Below are 18,891 nucleotides of genomic sequence, written 5' to 3' on the forward strand. Positions count from 1 at the left end.
CAGCTACAACATGGCCCTTGACAGATCGGGATGAGGGTCCAGCCATGGAATGCAAGATGACTGGGGACCCCTCACTGCCTTCACTGCTGTTGTGGTCTGTCATCATCTTCCACCAGCTCCTCCGGTGAGGTCTTGGTTGGATCGCTCTTTGCCTGGAACCTCCCCCTTGACCTTGCTGCCATGAACGACCCTACAGGAGCAAAGTTCCTGGTGGCATTGCTTTTGGGATCTCAGGAACTCACAATCATTTCCACCACGACAAGGAGACGACCCTTGGAGAAGGAAGCATTTGGAATAACAATAGAATAGTTTACCTTATAAAATCATAATTCTACAATTGTTAAACCAATATCCTCCACGAGGACAGCAACCTTGTCATTGTTTGGAGGCCTACGTGTCTCAACAAGCCAGAGAGCAATGTTGGCCAGAGTCAGAGGTTTATGTTTCAGCTCTTGGTGGGGTCACTCATGCCAAACAGGTCAAAGGGTAGAGTACAGAGTAAGAGTGGTGCAGCCGTCCACTGCTGGTCCAGGTTCGGGGCTAACAACCCCAACTGGTAAAACAATATTGTTACTGAAGGAATCCTTCTACATCTGAGTGCGACAGTATTCCTGAGTCTCCACCTGGGACCTGAATGACTGAAATCTTCTGAAAGAAGAACTTCCTCCTCTTATGGATATAGACCTCCAAGAGGACCACGACCATGTTGAGGACCGCAGGCTTGTGTGCCTCAGTGACTCGGTGATCTATGTTGGCTGGAGTCAGGGCTTTGTGCTTTGGCTCCTGGTCAGATCACCCATACCAAACAGATCAAAGAGTACAGGCAAAAACTGAGGGGAAGCTACTGACACAATGAAGGAAGCTCTGAACATCACCAGAGATGGAGGACCTTCATTGCTGTTCTAAAAGCCAGTGGTGTAATGGGTAGTGAATACGTAAGCAAGTAAGCCAATATGGATCCAGTGGATAACTGAGAGGGGCCTGGGAAGTGTCACAGCAGATGCACCACCTCATAGCAGTTTGCTTGCGTTAGGAGAGTTATTTTTGCCTTCTCTTGCACCTGGATGCATTCATGGGCTAACAGAATTACTGCAGGTCATTGACCACTGCAGATCAAAACAAATCGCAGAGAAACAGAACGATGTTTTAATTATGTTGTGGCTTCATTAACGAGTATATCAGCCAGCTGATGCAACCAGTAGAGATCAGTAAACAGAACTTGGAAACAAATAATCTCGGTGCACAGCAAAACTCTGACTTGTATTTTATAAATTGTAAAATCACAGGTTTTTTTCCTTATTTCCCCAATGGGAAGGACATGGTGGACAGCTGTCATTATCTTCATGTCTTTTAAGATAGCACACATGAAGATCATTAATGCAGTCCAGCATTTTGCAGCATCCTTCAGCATAATGGCCAATACTTTAAGGAAATAAGGAACAGGAGGACAAATATGTTACATGTTCCCCGAGAGTATACTCCACCATTTAATGAGAGCATGGCAGAAGTAATCCTGGTCTCAGCTATACTTTCCTATCAGGCATCCACAATCTTTGATTGACTTCCTTCTGATCAAAAGTCTATCTACTCGACCTTGAGTATTCACAATCCATTCTCAGGCCAAGTGAGCTCCAAAGATTCACAATCCTCTGGAAGAGGAATTTCCTCCTCATATGGCTATTGGCCTCCAAGAGGACTACAACCTTGTTGTGGTTTGGAGGCTTGCGTGTCTCAATGACCCGGAGAGACATGTTGGCTGGAGTCAGAGCTTTATGCTTTGGCTCTTGATAAGGTCACCATGCCAAAAAGGTCAAAGGTTAGAGGACAGAATAAGAGTGGTTGACTGGTTCTCCAGGTTCAGAAGTTCTACTCAGGGATTTAAAAAAAATGTTATGGAAAGAGCAATGAAAAATCCTTCTACATCTGAGTGCAGTGGTATTCCTGAGACTACACCTGAGACTTGCATGACAGTTGTGAAAACTGAGAGGAAACTACTGACATGATGAAGGAAACCCTGAACACCACCAGAGATGGAAGATCTTCATTGCTGCTCTAATTACCAGCAGCACAATGGCCAGTATTAAAGTAACTAAGTATAGCATAGAATATTTTTATTTTCTAATTTATGTTGGCTGCTGATCGTTTCTCTTGCGAATACCTTCTTAGCCATCCTATCAGCTTGTGTAGCAACATTGAGGCATCTGTGGACATAGTCCTCAAGATCCTTCTGTTCCTCCACACTCCTAAGAATCTGCTTTTCACCCTATATTCTGCCTTCAAGTTTGACTTTACAAGGTGCGTCACTTCACACTTTTGCAGATTGAACTCCATCTGCCACATCTCAGCCAAGCTCCTTGTGATCTTTATAAATGACTTGGATGACGAAGTGGAAAGGCGGGTTAGTACTTTAGCAGGTGACATGAAGATCGGTGGTGTCACTGCTTGGTACGGAGACAACACTGTGGCAGACAGAAGGCTCAAAAACGTGTAGGCACAACCGCGCAATGCATCACTGACACCTGTCTACCTGTCATCAAAGATGTATTAACAGAAAGGTGCCAAAAAAGGGCTAGTGACATTATGAAGGATCCCACCCAGCCTGCTCATGGACTGTTTGTCTCACTCCCATCAGGGAGAAGGCTACTTACATCTGCTCCAGAATCACCAGACTCAGAAACACATACTTTCTCCAAACAGTAGGCAGATGAACTCCACCCACTAAACCCGCAACCACCGCTACTTCATTATTTCTGTCAGTCACCTTATGTAGAGGCACTCCTGTGCCAAGCATCACTTTATTAACATACAATCAATCTACGTTTGCAGGGTTGTTCGCTGAGCCAGGAGGTTAAGTCGCAAATGTTTCAGCACCAGTCGAGGTGACATCATTGGAGCACAAACGAGTGTCGTTTCTGCCAAGTGCTCGTGTTTATATCGGTCCGACTCTTTGTTCTGATTGATTGGCTGTTGCTCTGGCCACAATGTACAGGTATGTAAGCTATCCTCTATATTTATATTTATTGTGTTATTTATTATTATTGTGTTCCTTATCTTTTGTGTTCTCATTTTGTTCTGCATCAGATCTAGAATAACAATTCGTTTGTTCTCCTTTACAATAGCGTACAGAAAATGACAATAAGCAATTTTGAGTCCTTGAATCCTTGAAGTACATCCCAGGCACATTCCTCCCACCATTGGTAGTATCTTCTGGAGGTGCTGCGTCAACATATATCATCAAAGACTCCACTATCCAGACCATGCATCTTCTCACAGCTACCATCTTGCAAAAGGTACAGAAGCCTGAACTCCCTCACCACCTGGTTCTAGAACAGCTACTTCCCTTATATAACCATATAACAATTACAGCACAGGAACAGGCCATCTCAGCCCTTCTAATCCGTGCCGAACTCCTACTCTCACCTAGTCCCACCGACCTGCACTCAGCCCATAACCCTCCATTCCTTTCCTGTCCATATATCTATCCAATTTAACTTTAAATGACAACATCAAACCTGCCTCAACCACTTCTGCTGGAAGCTCGTTCCACACAGCGACCACTCTCTGAGTAAAGAAGTTCCCCCTCATGTTCCCCTTCAACCATTTCTTGAACCAACCAGAGAAATCTAGCCACTGCAGTTTAGCATACTAGAGCCGCTTTGACCAATAGACACTGACTTGGATATTTTCGGTTCTAGTTCTCATGTATAAATTGTGCATGACTTATGTTTAATTTATATTTGGACGCTCAACGGTTGTGGCAGGGCTTAAATACTCTCACCTCAATAAAGTAAAATCAAGGTGACAACAGGCCTTCACTTCCGGATGAACTCAATGCTTTCTATCCTTGCTTTGACCATCAAAACATGGAGAAACCATCACAGACTCCCACAGCTCCTGACGATCCTGTGACTTCAATCTCTAAGAACAACGTGTGTGCAGCCTTCAGGAGGGTAAACCCACAAAAAGCATCTGACCCAGATGGGATACCTGGCCTCCTACTAAAAACCTGTGCTGATCAACTGGCTGGAGCATTCACCGAGATCTTTAGCCTCTCACTTTGGCAGTCTGAGGTACAGACCTGCTTCAAGCAGGCTTCAATTACATCAGTGCCTAAGAAGAACATGGTAACCTGTCTTGATAACTATCATCCAGTAGCACTTACATCCACAGTGATGAAGCGTTTTGAGAGGTTGATGTTGAAACATATCAACTCCTGCTTGAGAACCAATTTGGATCTGCTCCAATTTGCCTACCAGAGTAACAGGCCTGCAGCAGATGCCATCTCACCTGCTCTTGTCTCAACCCTGGAACATCTGGACAGCAAAGATGCGTACATCAGGATGCTGTTTATTGAGTACAGCTCAGCATTCAGTACCATCGTGGGTAAAGCCCTCCTCACCATTGAGCACATCTACACGAAGCATTGTTGCAGGAAAGCAGCATCCATCATCAGGGACCAACACCACCCAGGACATGCTCTTTTGCTGCTGCCATCAGGAAGAAGGTATAGGAGCCTCAAGGCTCATGCCATCAGGTTCAGGAACAGTTATTACCCCTCAACCATCAGTTTCTTCAACCAAAAGAGATAGCTTCACTCAACTTCACTTGTCTGTCATTGAGATGTTCCCACAACCTATGGACTCACTTTCATAGAGTCTTCATCTCATGTTCTTGATATTTATTTCTTATTTATTTGTTATTATTCGTTCTTTCTTTTTGTATTTGCACAGTTGTTGTCTTTTGCGCCCAAGTTAGTGTGGTCTTTCATGATTCTATTATGGTTATTATTCTATTATGGATGAAAATGAATCTCAGGGTTGTATATGGTGATATATATGTACTTTGATAATAAATTTACTTAAAACTTTGAACTAAGTTTCTTGTGAATGCTGCATATATATTGCGTCTGTGATGCTGCTGCAAATAAGATTTTTGTTATATCTTGCAAACATTTACTTGTGACAGTAAACACACGTAAAAGTTACTGGTGAACACAGCAGGCCAGGCAGCTTCGCTAGGAAGAGGTACAGTCTGTCATGGTCCGGATCGGGGTCTCTTTAAATTTACTTTGTTTATGTTACGATCCGGACCGTTGACTCCCTGTTTCCCTTTGGTTCCCTGTTTTCCCATGTCCCTCGGCCTTGGTGATTAGAGGCAATTTACTCTCGGCTGAACCGGTAGTTTATAGTCTCCGGCTTTCAGCTGTTCGGTGTGAGAGCGATTGCAAAGTCACCAAAGGTACGGTGTGCCAATGTCATCTGGCTGGAGCAAGCCTAGTCTCTGCCCGAAGCAAATGCCGGTAATTCGCCTTTCCTCACCGCAGCAACCCTGTCAAGTTACCTCGCCAAAGCGAGCCTGCAAAGTTTCCTCACTGAGTGGGTCCGTCAGTTAACGTGCCGGAAGGAATCAAGAACCACTGTCTACTGTTCCCGGGCCGAGTCGAGAGCTCTCCACTACCCGAAGGTTCCAAGTCAAGTCCTGGCCCTGGCAGCTTCCAAGTTCCAAGTTGAGTCCTGGCCCTGGCGGCATCCGAGTTCTGAGTCGAGTTCTGAGTCAAGTCCCGTCCCTGGCAGCATCCACGTACTGAGTCAAGTCCTGGTCCTGGCGGCTTCTAAGTTCCAAGTCGAGTCCTGGCCCTGGCGGCTTCCAAGTTCCGAGTGGAGTCCTGGCCCTGGCGGTCTGTGATTCCTGTCCTACCCCCCCTGTCTGAATCCCTTCTCTGCCCCTCTCACCTCTAGCCCTCGTCTGCAGCCCTCGCCTGCACTTCTGTCTAGTTCTATCGCCGGAGCTAGATAGGTACTGTCTGGTGTTCTTTCTTGTTGGTCTTGTCTTGTCCTCGTCTCCGTGGGGTAAGTCAGGCCATCTTGCCGCTGCCCTGCAGGGGGTCATGTCTTGTCTTGTCTGGTCTTCGCCTCCGTGGGGTAAGTCAGGCTGTCTTGCCATTGCCCCGCGGGGGGACATGAGTCCTGGCCCTATGTCCTGTACCCAAGGAGGGGTCCCGACTCTGTGCTCTGTGTATGTGTCCATGGTTCCATGTACCTGCTCTCCCGAGACCGAGACTCCGTTTTCCATGTTCCTCCTCTCCCTAGCCTATGTCATGTCCATGCCTGGTTCTGGGGTCCGAGCCCGGGGCAAGACCCAGGTACTGGTTCCTTGCCCAGTCCCTGGCTCGGAGTCCATACCGTAGCCTCTTCATGTCGCCTCTAGTTCTGGGAACTGATGATTCCGAGTCCTAGCCCAGATCCTTAGTCCAAGCCTAGTCGTAGTCCTGAGTTATTGTCCAGTTCACTATTCCTGCTCCTGCCTTGCTCTCCTGGTATCGAACAATAAACTAAATCTAATTAACCTCACAAGATGTGTCTTGCATTTGGGTCCACCCTTGCTCCCATTGTGACACAGTTGACGTTTCAGGCTGAGACCCTTCGTCGGGACTAACTGAAAGAAGAGATAGTAAGAGATTTGAAAGTGGAAGGGGGAGGGGGAGATCCGAAATGATAGGAGAAGACAGGAGGGGGAGGGATGGAGCTAAGAGCTGGACAGTTGATTGGCAAAAGGGATATGAGAGGATCATGGGACAGGAGGCCCAGGGAGAAGGAAAGGGGGGGGGACCAGAGGATGGGCAAGGGGTATAGTGAGAGAGGCAGAGGGAGAAAATGGAGAGAGAGAAAAAGAATGTGTGTATATAAAGAAATAACGGATGGGGTACGAGGGGGAGGTGGGGCATTAGTGGAAGTCTGAGAAGTCAATGTTCATGCCATCAGGTTGGAGGCTACCCAAACGGAATATAAGGTGTTGTTCCTCCAACCTGAGTGTGGTTTCATCTTTACAGTAGAGGAGGCCGTGGATAGACATATCGGAATGGGAATGGGATGTGGAATTAAAATGTGTGGCCACTGAGAGATCCTGCTTTCTCTGGCGGACAGGTTGGAGGAACAACACCTTATATTCCGTCTGGGTAGCCTCCAACCTGATGGCATGAACATTGACTTCTCAAACTTCCACTAATGCCCCACCTCCCCCTCGTACCCCATCCGTTATTTCTTTATATACACACATTCTTTTTCTCTCTCTCCATTTTCTCCCTCTGTCTCTCTCACTATACCCCTTGCCCATCCTCTGGTTCCCCCCCCCTTTCCTTCTCCCTGGGCCTCCTGTCCCATGATCCTCTCATATCCCTTTTGCCAATCAACTGTCCAGCTCTTAGCTCCATCCCTCCCCCTCCTGTCTTCTCCTATCATTTCGGATCTCCCCCTTCCCCTTCCACTTTCAAATCTCTTACTATCTCTTCTTTTAGTTAGTCCTGACGAAGGGTCTCAGCCCGAAACGTCGACTGTACCTCTTCCTAGAGATGCTGCCTGGCCTGCTGCGTTTACCAGCAACTTTGATGTGTGTTGCTTGAAATTCCAGCATCTGCAGATTTCCTCGTGTTTGCGTTTGTGAGAATAAACTTGACTTTGACTACGTTTCAATTAGTGACCTGTGATTGAAGCATAGAGGATATAGATTCAATTTGCTTCATGTTTACACATCAATCCAATCCTTTCACACTCGCAATCAGTTGAGTGATGTTTCTATCATTCATTCTGTTGTGTTCTTGTTTTGTGGATGTCTGTGAAGAGGAAGCGTTTCAGGTTGTATACTGTATGCAGTCACTGATATCAAATGCACCATTAAACCTTTGAACCTTTGAACTATCGTTGTAATTTGAAAAAGGATCTGGTGCTTTCCTGGCATATATGACACGTAAACTCTTCTTGGGCTTCATCTTGATGAAGATGACAGAGTTTGTCATCGAAACGTCAGTTAAAGTCGACACTTGTACCCGGCTGGAAGACTGAAAAGAATTTATGCATCTTTGTCCTCTTTCTGTTGTAGTCACTTCACCAACTTTGAATATACCCAAATGCAAGTATTGACATTTTTCTGAGGTTAATATATTTTTACAAAATTTCCCTTTGTATACAGTTATAGTCATTGACTTTATCTTAAATAGCTCCTATTCTGAAACTGTGTCCTTCCAATTGTACTTCCATTGAGCATCTAGTCTTGGAGACTGAATTATAATTATTTCATAACTTGAGGGGGTTCTAGGAACAGCCCGGTTAGAGGGAGGTAGGGATTAGTTTGCACTCTGTTTCCATTCCCGTCTGTCTGGAGTAGCTTCTCCAGCCTTATGCTGTTCCTCACTGCACCTTGTGGCGCATCGGGCAGGCTGTTTCTTTAACGTTTCATCTGTTTTTTTATGAGGCTGAGTTGCTAGCTCGACGCACAACCCAGCACGGATGGAAAGCGTGTAAGGTGCCGGCCGGATTCGAACCCGAGATCACTCGCCTCGAAGTCCAGTGCGGATGCCACTACACCATCTCAGCCTTCGGTCGCAGTTCATGTTTGTGAATTCCACTGTTTAACTGAAGCAACATCTACACCCACTGATTCACAAAGTGAAAGGGGGAACTGAGTGGCATATTTGGCGAGAACCTTGACTTTCAGTAGAGAATTAACTAGCACTCAAAAGGGGAAATGCTTGCAGGGACTTTGGGAGAAAGTAAATGAGAAGAGGACTAATTAGCAGGTCCTTTCGACGTGTCAGCAGAGGCACGATGATCTGATGTGGTGGCTGAGACTTAACTGTTCTTTTAGGCCTGTAGGGATGATTTTGGGGACAGATATTGGAGTGAAGGGCTCTATTCCCTCTAAGCTGTGTGGTGTGTGGCAGCACGGTAACTGAAATGCTCCCGCGCAGACAGCCTTTGTTGTCATGCAGCTGGAATTTTCTTTTATATAATGTCGATTTAAAGTGCCGTGCAGTTTTCAGGCTGTGTGAAAAATTTCCTGCTCAGAGCAATGGTTGACCAGGACAGCTGTAAAATAAAACTAGAGGGAACATCGGCTGGAGGTCAGGTTAGGGTTTAGGGACAGGGATATGGGTCAGTTGTAGGTTAGGATGCAGTCTAGGCCTTTGCTCCGTGTTCCTTCTTCGAAGGCCATCGAGGAGGATGTGCAATGAAGGACTTCAGTGGATGGATTTTGGGCCGGCAAGCACTGTGGTCAAAGACCAGTGAGGATGAGGGCTGGAGGCCAACCAGGCTGGTGAGCTCCCCCAGGACCTCGGGTCCCAGGATTGGAGGTATGTGCAGGTCATTAACACCAACAACATGTTTTGATGTACATTGATAAATAAACCTAAAAGCGAATCTGAATCTGAATAGTCTCCTTCCATACAGTGTCATTGTATGATCCTGTGATTGCCCCCATTCAAAACCATCACAACCTGTCAGAATAACAACTTGCTGCCCAGTGGTGTTGGCTAACAGAAGTAAACCTGCTGACTTCTCATCCAGTCTCTAAAACGAATAGTTGTCAGTTCCAAAACCTGTTCTAGGAGGATAAAAAGACATGCATTTCCATCATATGAGAAAACAAATTAGGGGCAGGAACAGGCCTTCCTCCTGTTCTATCACTTAATGACATCAGAGCAGACAGGACTGTAACTTCATCTCTGTAATCCGCACCTACTCCTATTAACCTTTCACCGCTCGTCAAGCTTGCTTATCAGGAATCTGCATTCAAATTTCAAAACACTCTGTTTTCGCCAGTCTCTGAGGAAGAGTTTCAAAGATTCATGGCCCTTTGGGAGAAAACAGTGCAGTTTCGTCTCATATGGGTGAGCACTCATATATAGAGACTCATAGTGTTGGACTCTCCCACTTGAGGGAACAACCTCTCCAAATGAAGACCTCACAGAAATTTCACTGTGTCCCAGTGGATACAAGCCTCAATCTGGCCAACCTTTTCTTGTAAGACAACCCCGGCCATTCCGGGTATCAGTCTCGAAAAGCTTCTCTAAATGGCTCTCAGCACATTAACATGCTTCCTTGGTTAAGGCTTTTAACAAAGTCCCACATTGCGGGATAGTCCAGAAGGTTAGAGCTTAAGAGATCAGAGGTGTGTTAGGGAACTAGATCCAAAATTGGCTGGGTGGTAGGAGGCAGAGGGTAATGGTGGATGTGTGCTTTTCTGACTGGAAAAGTGATGTATCACAGAAACCTGATGCTCACCAACTTTGCAGATTTTAGAGGGGAACCTAGTGGAGTGTCGTAGCAACAAGCTGCATCTTACCTTACTAAAGTAGGTATATTCCAGCTTCGAGTCAAGTTTATTAGTCACACTCCACTAATCTCCCTCCTGCCACTTAGTCCTGCCCATTCACCTCCTCTCTCACCTCCACTGAAGGCCGCAAACAGTCCTTCCAGGTGAGGCAACACTTCACCTGTCATCAACAAAATCCCATGCTCCCGATGTGGCCTTCTCTACGCTGGTGACATAGCTTAAGCGTCCACTTTGTTGTGCACCTTCACTACAAGCAGGATTTCCCCCGTCCATAGTCTCCTCTACTGCCACAGTGAGGCCACTTTCAGGTTGGAAGACGAACACCTCATATTCTATCTGGGTAGTCTCTAGTTAGCCTTCTGAACTTCTGATAATTATCCTCCCTCCCCCTTTCCTCTTCTTACTTTCCTCACTCTAGCTCCCCGCTTTTCTCTTCTCCTCACCTGCCTATCACTTCCCTTTGGTGACCCTCCTCCTTCCCTTTATCCCATGGACAACTCTTCTCTCCTATCAGATTCCTTCTTCTCCAACCCTCTATCTTTTCCACCTATTACCAGCTTCTTACTTCATCCCCGCTCACCTGGTTTCACCTATCACCTTCTGGCTTGTACTCCTTCCCCTCTCCCCACTTTCTTATTCTGCCTTCTTCCCCCTTCCTTTCCAGTCCTGCAGAAGGATCTCAGCCTGAAATGTTGATTGTTTATTCATTTCCACAGATGCTACCTGACCTGCTGTGTTCTTCCAGCATTTTGTTCGTGCTTCTCTGGATTTCCAGCATCTGCAGAATCTCTTGTGTTTACTTTCACTGACTTACCATCTTTGTGATTGTATCAATGTGTTGCATCATGAAAGATCCTCTGAGGTGCTGAATCCAGGAAAGATCCTCTGAGACGTTGACACCGAGGAACTTGAAGTTGTTCACGCTTTCCACTGCTGACCCCTGGGTGAGGACTGGTATATCTTCCCTTGACTTCCCCTTCCTGAAGTCCACAACCAATTCCTTGGTCTTACTGACACTGAGTGCAAGGTTGCTGCGTGACACCACACGACCAGCTGATCTATCGTACTCCTGTACACCTCCACGTCACCATCTGAGACTCTGCCAACAGCAGTTGTGTCATCGGTGAATTTATAGATGGCATTTCAGCTGTGCCTCACCACGCAAACCTGGGTGTAGAGAGGGTAGAGCAGTGGGCTTAGCATGCATCCTTGAGGTGTGCCTGTGATGATTGTCAGAGAGGAGCTGTTATTATTGATCGATTTCTCAACAGCCTTTGAACTGGCATGGAGTAATCTGAATAAATACACCCATGGATACATTTAACCTTGGTTCATATATTCATAGAATCATGTAAAGATGTAGAACATCTAACATAGAAGAGTACAGCACAGGAACAGGCCCTTCGGCTCACAATGTTGTGCCAAACCAATAAAATTAGTAATCAAATGGCCAACTAATCTCTTCTGCCTACACAAAGTTCATATTCTTCCATTTTCCTCACATTCATGTGCCTATCTAAATGTCTCTTAAAAGCCCCGAATGTTTCTGCCTCTACCACCAGCCCAGGCAATGCGTTCCAGACACCCATCACTCTACGTGTAAGAAAAATTCCCCTCACGTCTCCTTTGAACTTACCCGCTCTTATCTTAAATGGTATTAGACATTTTCAACCCTGGGAAAAGGATACTGTCTGTCTCCCTATGCCGCTCATAATCTTATAAACCTCTATCAAAACTCCTCTCAAGTGTGGCGCGTGGCCAAGTGGTTAGGGCCTTGGACTAGCAATCTGAAGGTCGTGGGTTCAAGCCTCAGCCGGGGCAGCGAGTGTGTCCTTGAGCAAGGCACTTAACCACACAAAACTCCAGTCTACCCAGCTGAGAATGGGTACTGGCAATTGGGGGTTAACCTCACGAAAGACTGGCATCCTATCCGGGGAGGGGGGGGAGTCTTGTACTCTCAGTTGCTTCACGCCACGGAAACCGGCATAAGTACCGGCCTCTTGATGGGCCACAAGGCTCGTGACAGACTTTAAAAGATCTCCTCTCAGCATCTACTTCTCCAGAGAAAACGAGTTTGTCCAGCCTCTTCGTTTAGCACATGCGCTCTAATCCAGGCAGCCTCCTGGTAAGCCCCTTCTGCGCCCTCTCCAAACACCCAACATCCTCCCTATAGTGGGGTGACCGGAACTGTGTGCTATGCTCCTGATGTGGCCTGACCAGGGTTTCATAAAGCTGCAACATAAAGCTCCAAGGTCTGTCCAGGCAGATGATACAAGCAGAATGTCAAACCACACAGTTAAAATAGCACCATATTGTAGCAATGTTCCAATTAACCCCCTCACCTTTGATTATTTGGCATTGAGATTACCTGGTAAATATAGAACATAGCCCTGTACAGCACAGGAACAAGCCTTTCAGCCCACAAGGTTGTGTCAAACCAATTAAATTAATACTTAAATGGCCAGCTAAACTAATACTTGGTGCCTACACAATGTCCGTATCTCCATCTCGACTTTACCACTCCTCAATCAAATTCTAACCTCACTCCTTCCGAACACACTGCTCTCCACTCTCTCCGCATTAATCCTAATCTCACCATCAAACCCGCAGGAAAGGGGGTGCTTAGTAGTCTGGCGGACTGACTGAGGCCAGATGACAACTGTCAGACACTTCCTCTTACCTACTCTTCGAACAGGACCCCACTGAAGAGCACCAGGCCATTGATTCCCACACCATCACCAACCTTATTCGTTCTGAGGATCTCCCATCCACTGCCACCAACCTCACAGTTCTCTCACCCCGCACCTCCTGTTTCTGTCTCCTACCCAGGATCCACAAACCTGCCTGTCCAGGTAGACCCATTGTTTCTGCTTATCCTGCCGCACTGAACTTATATCTGCACACTGTGACTTTGTTTTATCCCCTCTGGTTCAGTCCCTTCCTACCAGTATCTAGACTCTTCGCACGGTTTGGATCTTTCAATTACCACAAGTTCCTTGGACCTAATTGTCTCATTTTCAGGATGGATGTTCAGTCCCTATACACCATCATCCCCCATCAGGAGGGCTTTAAACCTCTCCACTTCTTTCTAGACAACAGACCAAACCTGTTACTCTCCGCCACCACTTCCCTGTGTCTGGCAGAACTGGTCCTCACTCTCCATAATTTCTCCTTTGGCTCCTCCCAATTCCTTCAAATAAAAAGTGTAGCCATGGGCACTCGCATGGGTCCCAGCTATGCCTGCCTTTTTGTCGGCTACATGGAACGGTCTATGTTTCAAACCTACAAAGTCTATGTATCACTCCCCAACTTATCCAATGTTCCATCAACAACTGCTTTGATACTCCTTCCTGCACCCATGCTGAGCTCATCGACTTCATCAGCTTTGCCTCCAACCTCCCCTCAAGTTTACTTGGTCCATTTCCAAAACCTCCCTCCCTTTTCTCAATCTCTCTGTCTCTTTCTCTGGAGACAGCTTATCTACTGATGTCTATTATAAACCCACGGAATCTCACAGCTACCTCGACTATACCTCTTCCCACCCTGTCACTTGTAAAATTGCCATCCCCTTCTCTCAGTTCTTCTGTCTCCACTGCATCTGCTCTCAGGATGAAGCTTTTCATTCCAGAATGAAGGAGATGTCCTCCTTCTTTGAAGAAAGGGTCTTCCCTTCCTCCACCATCAATGCTGCCCTCAACCACATCTCTTCCATTTCACGCACGTCTGCCCTCACCCCATCCTCCCGCCCTCACACCAGGGATAGGGTTCCTCTTGTCCTCACCTACCAACCCACAGCCTCCACATCCAGCACCTAATTCTCTGAAACTTCCACCATCTCCAACGGGATCCCACCACCAAGCACATTTTTCCCTCTCCCCTACTTTCTGCTTTCCGCAGGGATTCCTCCCTTCTCCATTCATCACTCCCCACTGATCTCCCTCCTGCTACTTATCCTTGCAAGCAGAACAACTGTCACACCTGCCCCTATACCCCCTCCCTCATTACCACTTAGAGCCCCAAACAGTCCTTCCAGATAAGGTGACACTTCAACTGTGAGTCTGTTTGGGCCATCTACTGTATCTGGTGCTCCCGGTATGACCACTTCCCATTTCCATTCAGTCCAGGGCCTCCTCTAAGGCCACAATCAGGTTGGACAACACCTTAGATTCTGACAAAGGGTCTCGGCCTGAAACGTCGACTGCACCTCTTCCTACAGATGCTGCCTGGTCTGCTGCGTTCACCAGCAACTTTGATGTGTGTTGCTTGAATTTCCAGCATCTGCAGAATTCCTGTTGTTTGACCTTAGATTCTGTCTGGATAACCTCTAACCTGATGGCAAGAATATCGATTTCTCGAACTTCCAGTAATGGAAACCCTCCCCCCACCTTCTTCACCATTCTCCATTCCCATTTCCCTCTCTCACCTTATCTCCTTACATGTCCATCTCCTCCCCCTTCTCTTTCTTCCATGGCCTTCTGTCCTCTCCCGTCAGATTCCCCCTTCTTCAGCCCTTTATCCCTTCCACCAGTCAACTTCACAGCTCTTTACTTTACCCCTTCCCCTCTCCCGGTTTCACCTATCACTTACCACCTGCGTCTTCCTTCCCCACACTTTCTTGCCCGAATTTCTCATCTTTTTTTCCAGTCCTGATGAAGGGTCTCAGCCCAAAATATTGACTGTTTACTCTTTTTCATAGATGCTACCTGGCCTGCTGAGTTCCTCCAGCATCTTGTGTGGGTTGCTTGGATTTTCAGCATCTGCAGGTTTTCTCATGTTTGTGATATCCTTCCATTTTGCCCATATTCATATGCCTATCTAAACGTCTCTTAAAAGTCCCTAATGTATCTGCCCCTACCACCACCCCAGGCAGCACATTCCGAGCACCCATCACTCTCTGTGTAAAAACACTTTCCCCTCACATCTCCTTTGAAATTACCCTCCCCATCCTAAATGCATGCCCTCTGGTATTAGAAATTTCAACCCTGGAAAAAAGTTACTACCTATCTATTCTTTCTCTGCAGTATGAAGTAGAAAGAAGCCATTGAGCCAGAGGTGTTGATCCCAGTTCCCTATTTCCCCTGGCTTGGGATAATAAATGTAACGGTAGAAATTGACAGTACTGCAGAAGATTACAGAGAGACCATATGACCATTGGAGATAGGAGCAGAAGTAGGCCATTCGGCCCATTGAGTTTACTCTGCCATTCTATAATGGCTGAATTACAATCCCTCTCAACCCCATTCTCCCCACCCTTACTAATCAAAAGCATATCAGACCCCGCTTAAAACGTTACCAATGACTTGGCCTCCATGGCCAGATTCACCACCTTCGCACGAAAGGAATTCCTCCTCATCGCGGTTCTAAAGGAATGTCCTTCTATTCTGAGGCCGTGCCCTCTGGTCCTCGACACCCCCACTATAGAAAACATCCTCTCCACGTCCCTCTGCCTAGGCTTTTCAATATTCGATAGGCTTCAATGAGAACACCCCCTCTCATTTTTCTAAATTCCAGCAAGTATGGACCCAGAGCCATCAAACGGTCTTCATACATTAACCCTTTCATTCCCAGGATCATTCTCACAAACCTCCTGTGGACCATCTCCAATACCACAACACCCTTTCTTGGATAAGGTGCCTAAAACTACTCACAGTACTCCAAGTGTGGTCTGACCAATGCTTTATATTGCCTCAGCATTATATCTTTGTTTTGTATATTGCCTCAAGATTTAGGGGAGAAGAGTTAGGACGAAGATGAGGAGAAACTGTTTTGCCGCAGAGAGTGGTGAATCTGTGGAATTCTCTGCCCAGGGAAGTGGCTGAGGCTTCTTCACCAAATATATTTAAGATAGAGTTAGATAGGTTTTTACATAGTAGGGGAATTCAAGGTTGTGGGGAAAAGGCAGGTAGATGCTGAGTTTACAGACAGATCAGCCATGATCTTATTGAATGGCGGGGCAGGCTCGATGGGCCGGATGGCCTACTCCTGCTCCTATTTCTTACGTCCTTATGTTCTAGTCCTCTTGAAATAAACACTAAGATTGCATTTGCCTTCCTTACCACTGATTCAAACTGCAAGTTACCTTTAAGGATCCTGCAAGAGGACTCCCATGTCACTTTGCACATCTGATTTCAGAATTTTCTCCCCGTTTACAAAATAATCTATGCTTTTATTCTTTTTACTAAAGTGCATGACCATACTGTAATCCAGCTGCCATTCTCCTCATCTGTCCCAGTCCTCCTGCAGAACCTGGCAATAAAAAGGGAGGGGATTATAGAACCTGTGTTGAAAGGTGGAAATGCTTAACATCTTTTAGTTAGCCAGAAGTACTCTTACCGAATCAGACGTCAGAGGATAATAGTCACGTACACTAATAGGCAAAGCAAATGCATGTTGTTAGAAATAGAATGTGTGGCCTTCCATTAAACATCATAAAATTTTTGAAATAAGCATCTAAATAACATACCAACATGAATGAAAATAACATATCGATGTAAAGAAAGTGGCATTTAAGAGATTAATTAAGGGAACTCTGATGTTTGTATACTGTCAAAGAAATGTAAACAAGTTTGTTTAAGGTAGACTTAATCGTAAAGAATTGTTGGACAGGAGCTTGCCTCAGTTTTGAAATTTTATGAGGAAGGCACACTAGCTACCTTACTTAGCTACGACTCTGAGGAGATGTGGTATATCTCCAAAGACTCTGGCAAGTTTCTACAGAAGTACCACGGAGAGCATTCTGACGGGTTGCATCACTGCCTGGTACAGTGCACAGGACTGAAAAAGGCTGCAGAACGTTGTAGCTCCATCATTGCTCCAACATGGGCACAAGACTCGACACCATCAAAGGGTGGTGCCTCAAGGAGACCGCATCCATCATTAAGAGCCCTCACTGTCTGGGACATGCCCTCTTCTCATTATTACCACGAAGGAGAAGGTGCAGGAGCCTGAAGACACACACTCTGCATTTTAGGAATGGCTTCTTCCTCTCTGCCGTGAACCCAAGAATCTTGCTATTCCACTTTGCACTATTTGTTTTATTTTATTTTTATTGTAATTTATAGGATTTTTGATTTTTGCAATGTATTACAGCCAGAAAACAACACATTTCCTTACACATGTCAGTGATGATAAACCTGATTCCGATTGTGATTCTTTGAGATCATCTCATTCATCAGGAACAAAATCCTGGTAAAAATGATTATTTTAGTTGAGATGACAAAGGTGATTGATGAAGGTAGAGCTGTGGATGTTGTCCACATGGATCTTAGTGAGATGTTTGACAAGGACCCTCATGGTACTCTCATCCAGAAGATTAAGATGCAAGGGATCCAAGTTGACAGCCGTTATAATTCAGGATTGGCTTAGTCATAGAAGACGGGGGGTAGTGGTCAATGGGGCATATTCTGGCTGGAGGTCCATGGCTACTAATGTTCTGCAGGGATCTGTACTGGGACCTTTGCTATTTGTGATATATATGAATGACTTTGATGAAAACATGGTGTGTTGGTTAGGTCCTTAGGAGTTTGTGAAGATTCAGCATGGCGGTGGAGAGTATATTGACTGGCTGCATAGAATACATAGAATAGTACAGCACAGTACAGGCCCTTCGGCCCACAATGTTGTGCCGACCCTCAAACCCTGCCTCCCATATAAGCCCCCACCTTAAATTCCTCCATATACCTGTCTAGTAATCTCTTAAACTTCACTAGTGTATCTGCCTCCACCACTGACTCAGGCAGTGCATTCCACGCACTAACCACTCTCTGAATAAAAAACCTTCCTCTAATATCCCCCTTGAACTTCCCACCCCTTACTTTAAAGCCATGTCCTCTTGTATTGAGCAGTGGTGCCCTGGGGAAGAGGCGCTGGCTATCCACTCTATCTATTCCTCTTATTCAAGGCATCACAGCCTTGAATAGAAACACCAGTGCCCTTGAACAGCAAATCCTGGATAAGGCCCGATCCATCACAGGTTCAGTCCTCTGCACCACTGAGCACATCTACACAGAGTGTTGTCGCAAGGAAGTAGCATTCATCATCAGGGACCCCCACCGACCATACCATGCTGTCTTCTCACTGCTGCCATCAGGAAGAAGGTACAGGAGCTTCAGGACTCACACCAACAAGCTCCTGAACCAGAGGGGATAACTTTACTTAGCTTCACTGGCCCCATCACTGAACTGTTCCCATAACATATGAACTCATTTTCAAGGACTCTTCATCTTATGTTCTTGATAATTATTGCTTATTTATTTATTTTTACTATTATTAATTTCGCTTTCTTTCTTTTTGTATTCGCACAGCTTGTTGTCTTTTGCACACTGGTTATCTGCCCTCTTGGTGTGGTCTTTCATTGATTCTATCATGATTATTAGATTTATTGAGTATGCCCACAAGAAAATGAATCTCAGGGCTGTATATGATGACATATACTGTATGTAGTTTGATAACAAATTTACTTTGAACTTTGAACCAGTAACTTCATAGATGATGCATTAATAACTTCATTGTAGCCTTGTGGATAGCGCAGAAGATTGCCAACAGATACAGCAGGATATAGTGGAGTAGCAGATATGAGCAGAGGAATGGTAGATGAAGTTTATTGTTCATGTGTGAGGTGTTGCACTATGGGAAATCAAACATAAAGGAATAATACACAGTTAATGTCAGATTCAGATTCGTTTATTTATCATATGTGCATTGAAACATAAAGAAAAATGCATTGTTTGCATTAACAACCAACACAACTTAAAGATGGCCTGGGGACAGCCCATAACTACC

The sequence above is a fragment of the Mobula hypostoma genome, chromosome 4 (assembly GCF_963921235.1).
Source record: "Mobula hypostoma chromosome 4, sMobHyp1.1, whole genome shotgun sequence".
Classification (NCBI taxonomy): domain Eukaryota; kingdom Metazoa; phylum Chordata; class Chondrichthyes; order Myliobatiformes; family Myliobatidae; genus Mobula; species Mobula hypostoma.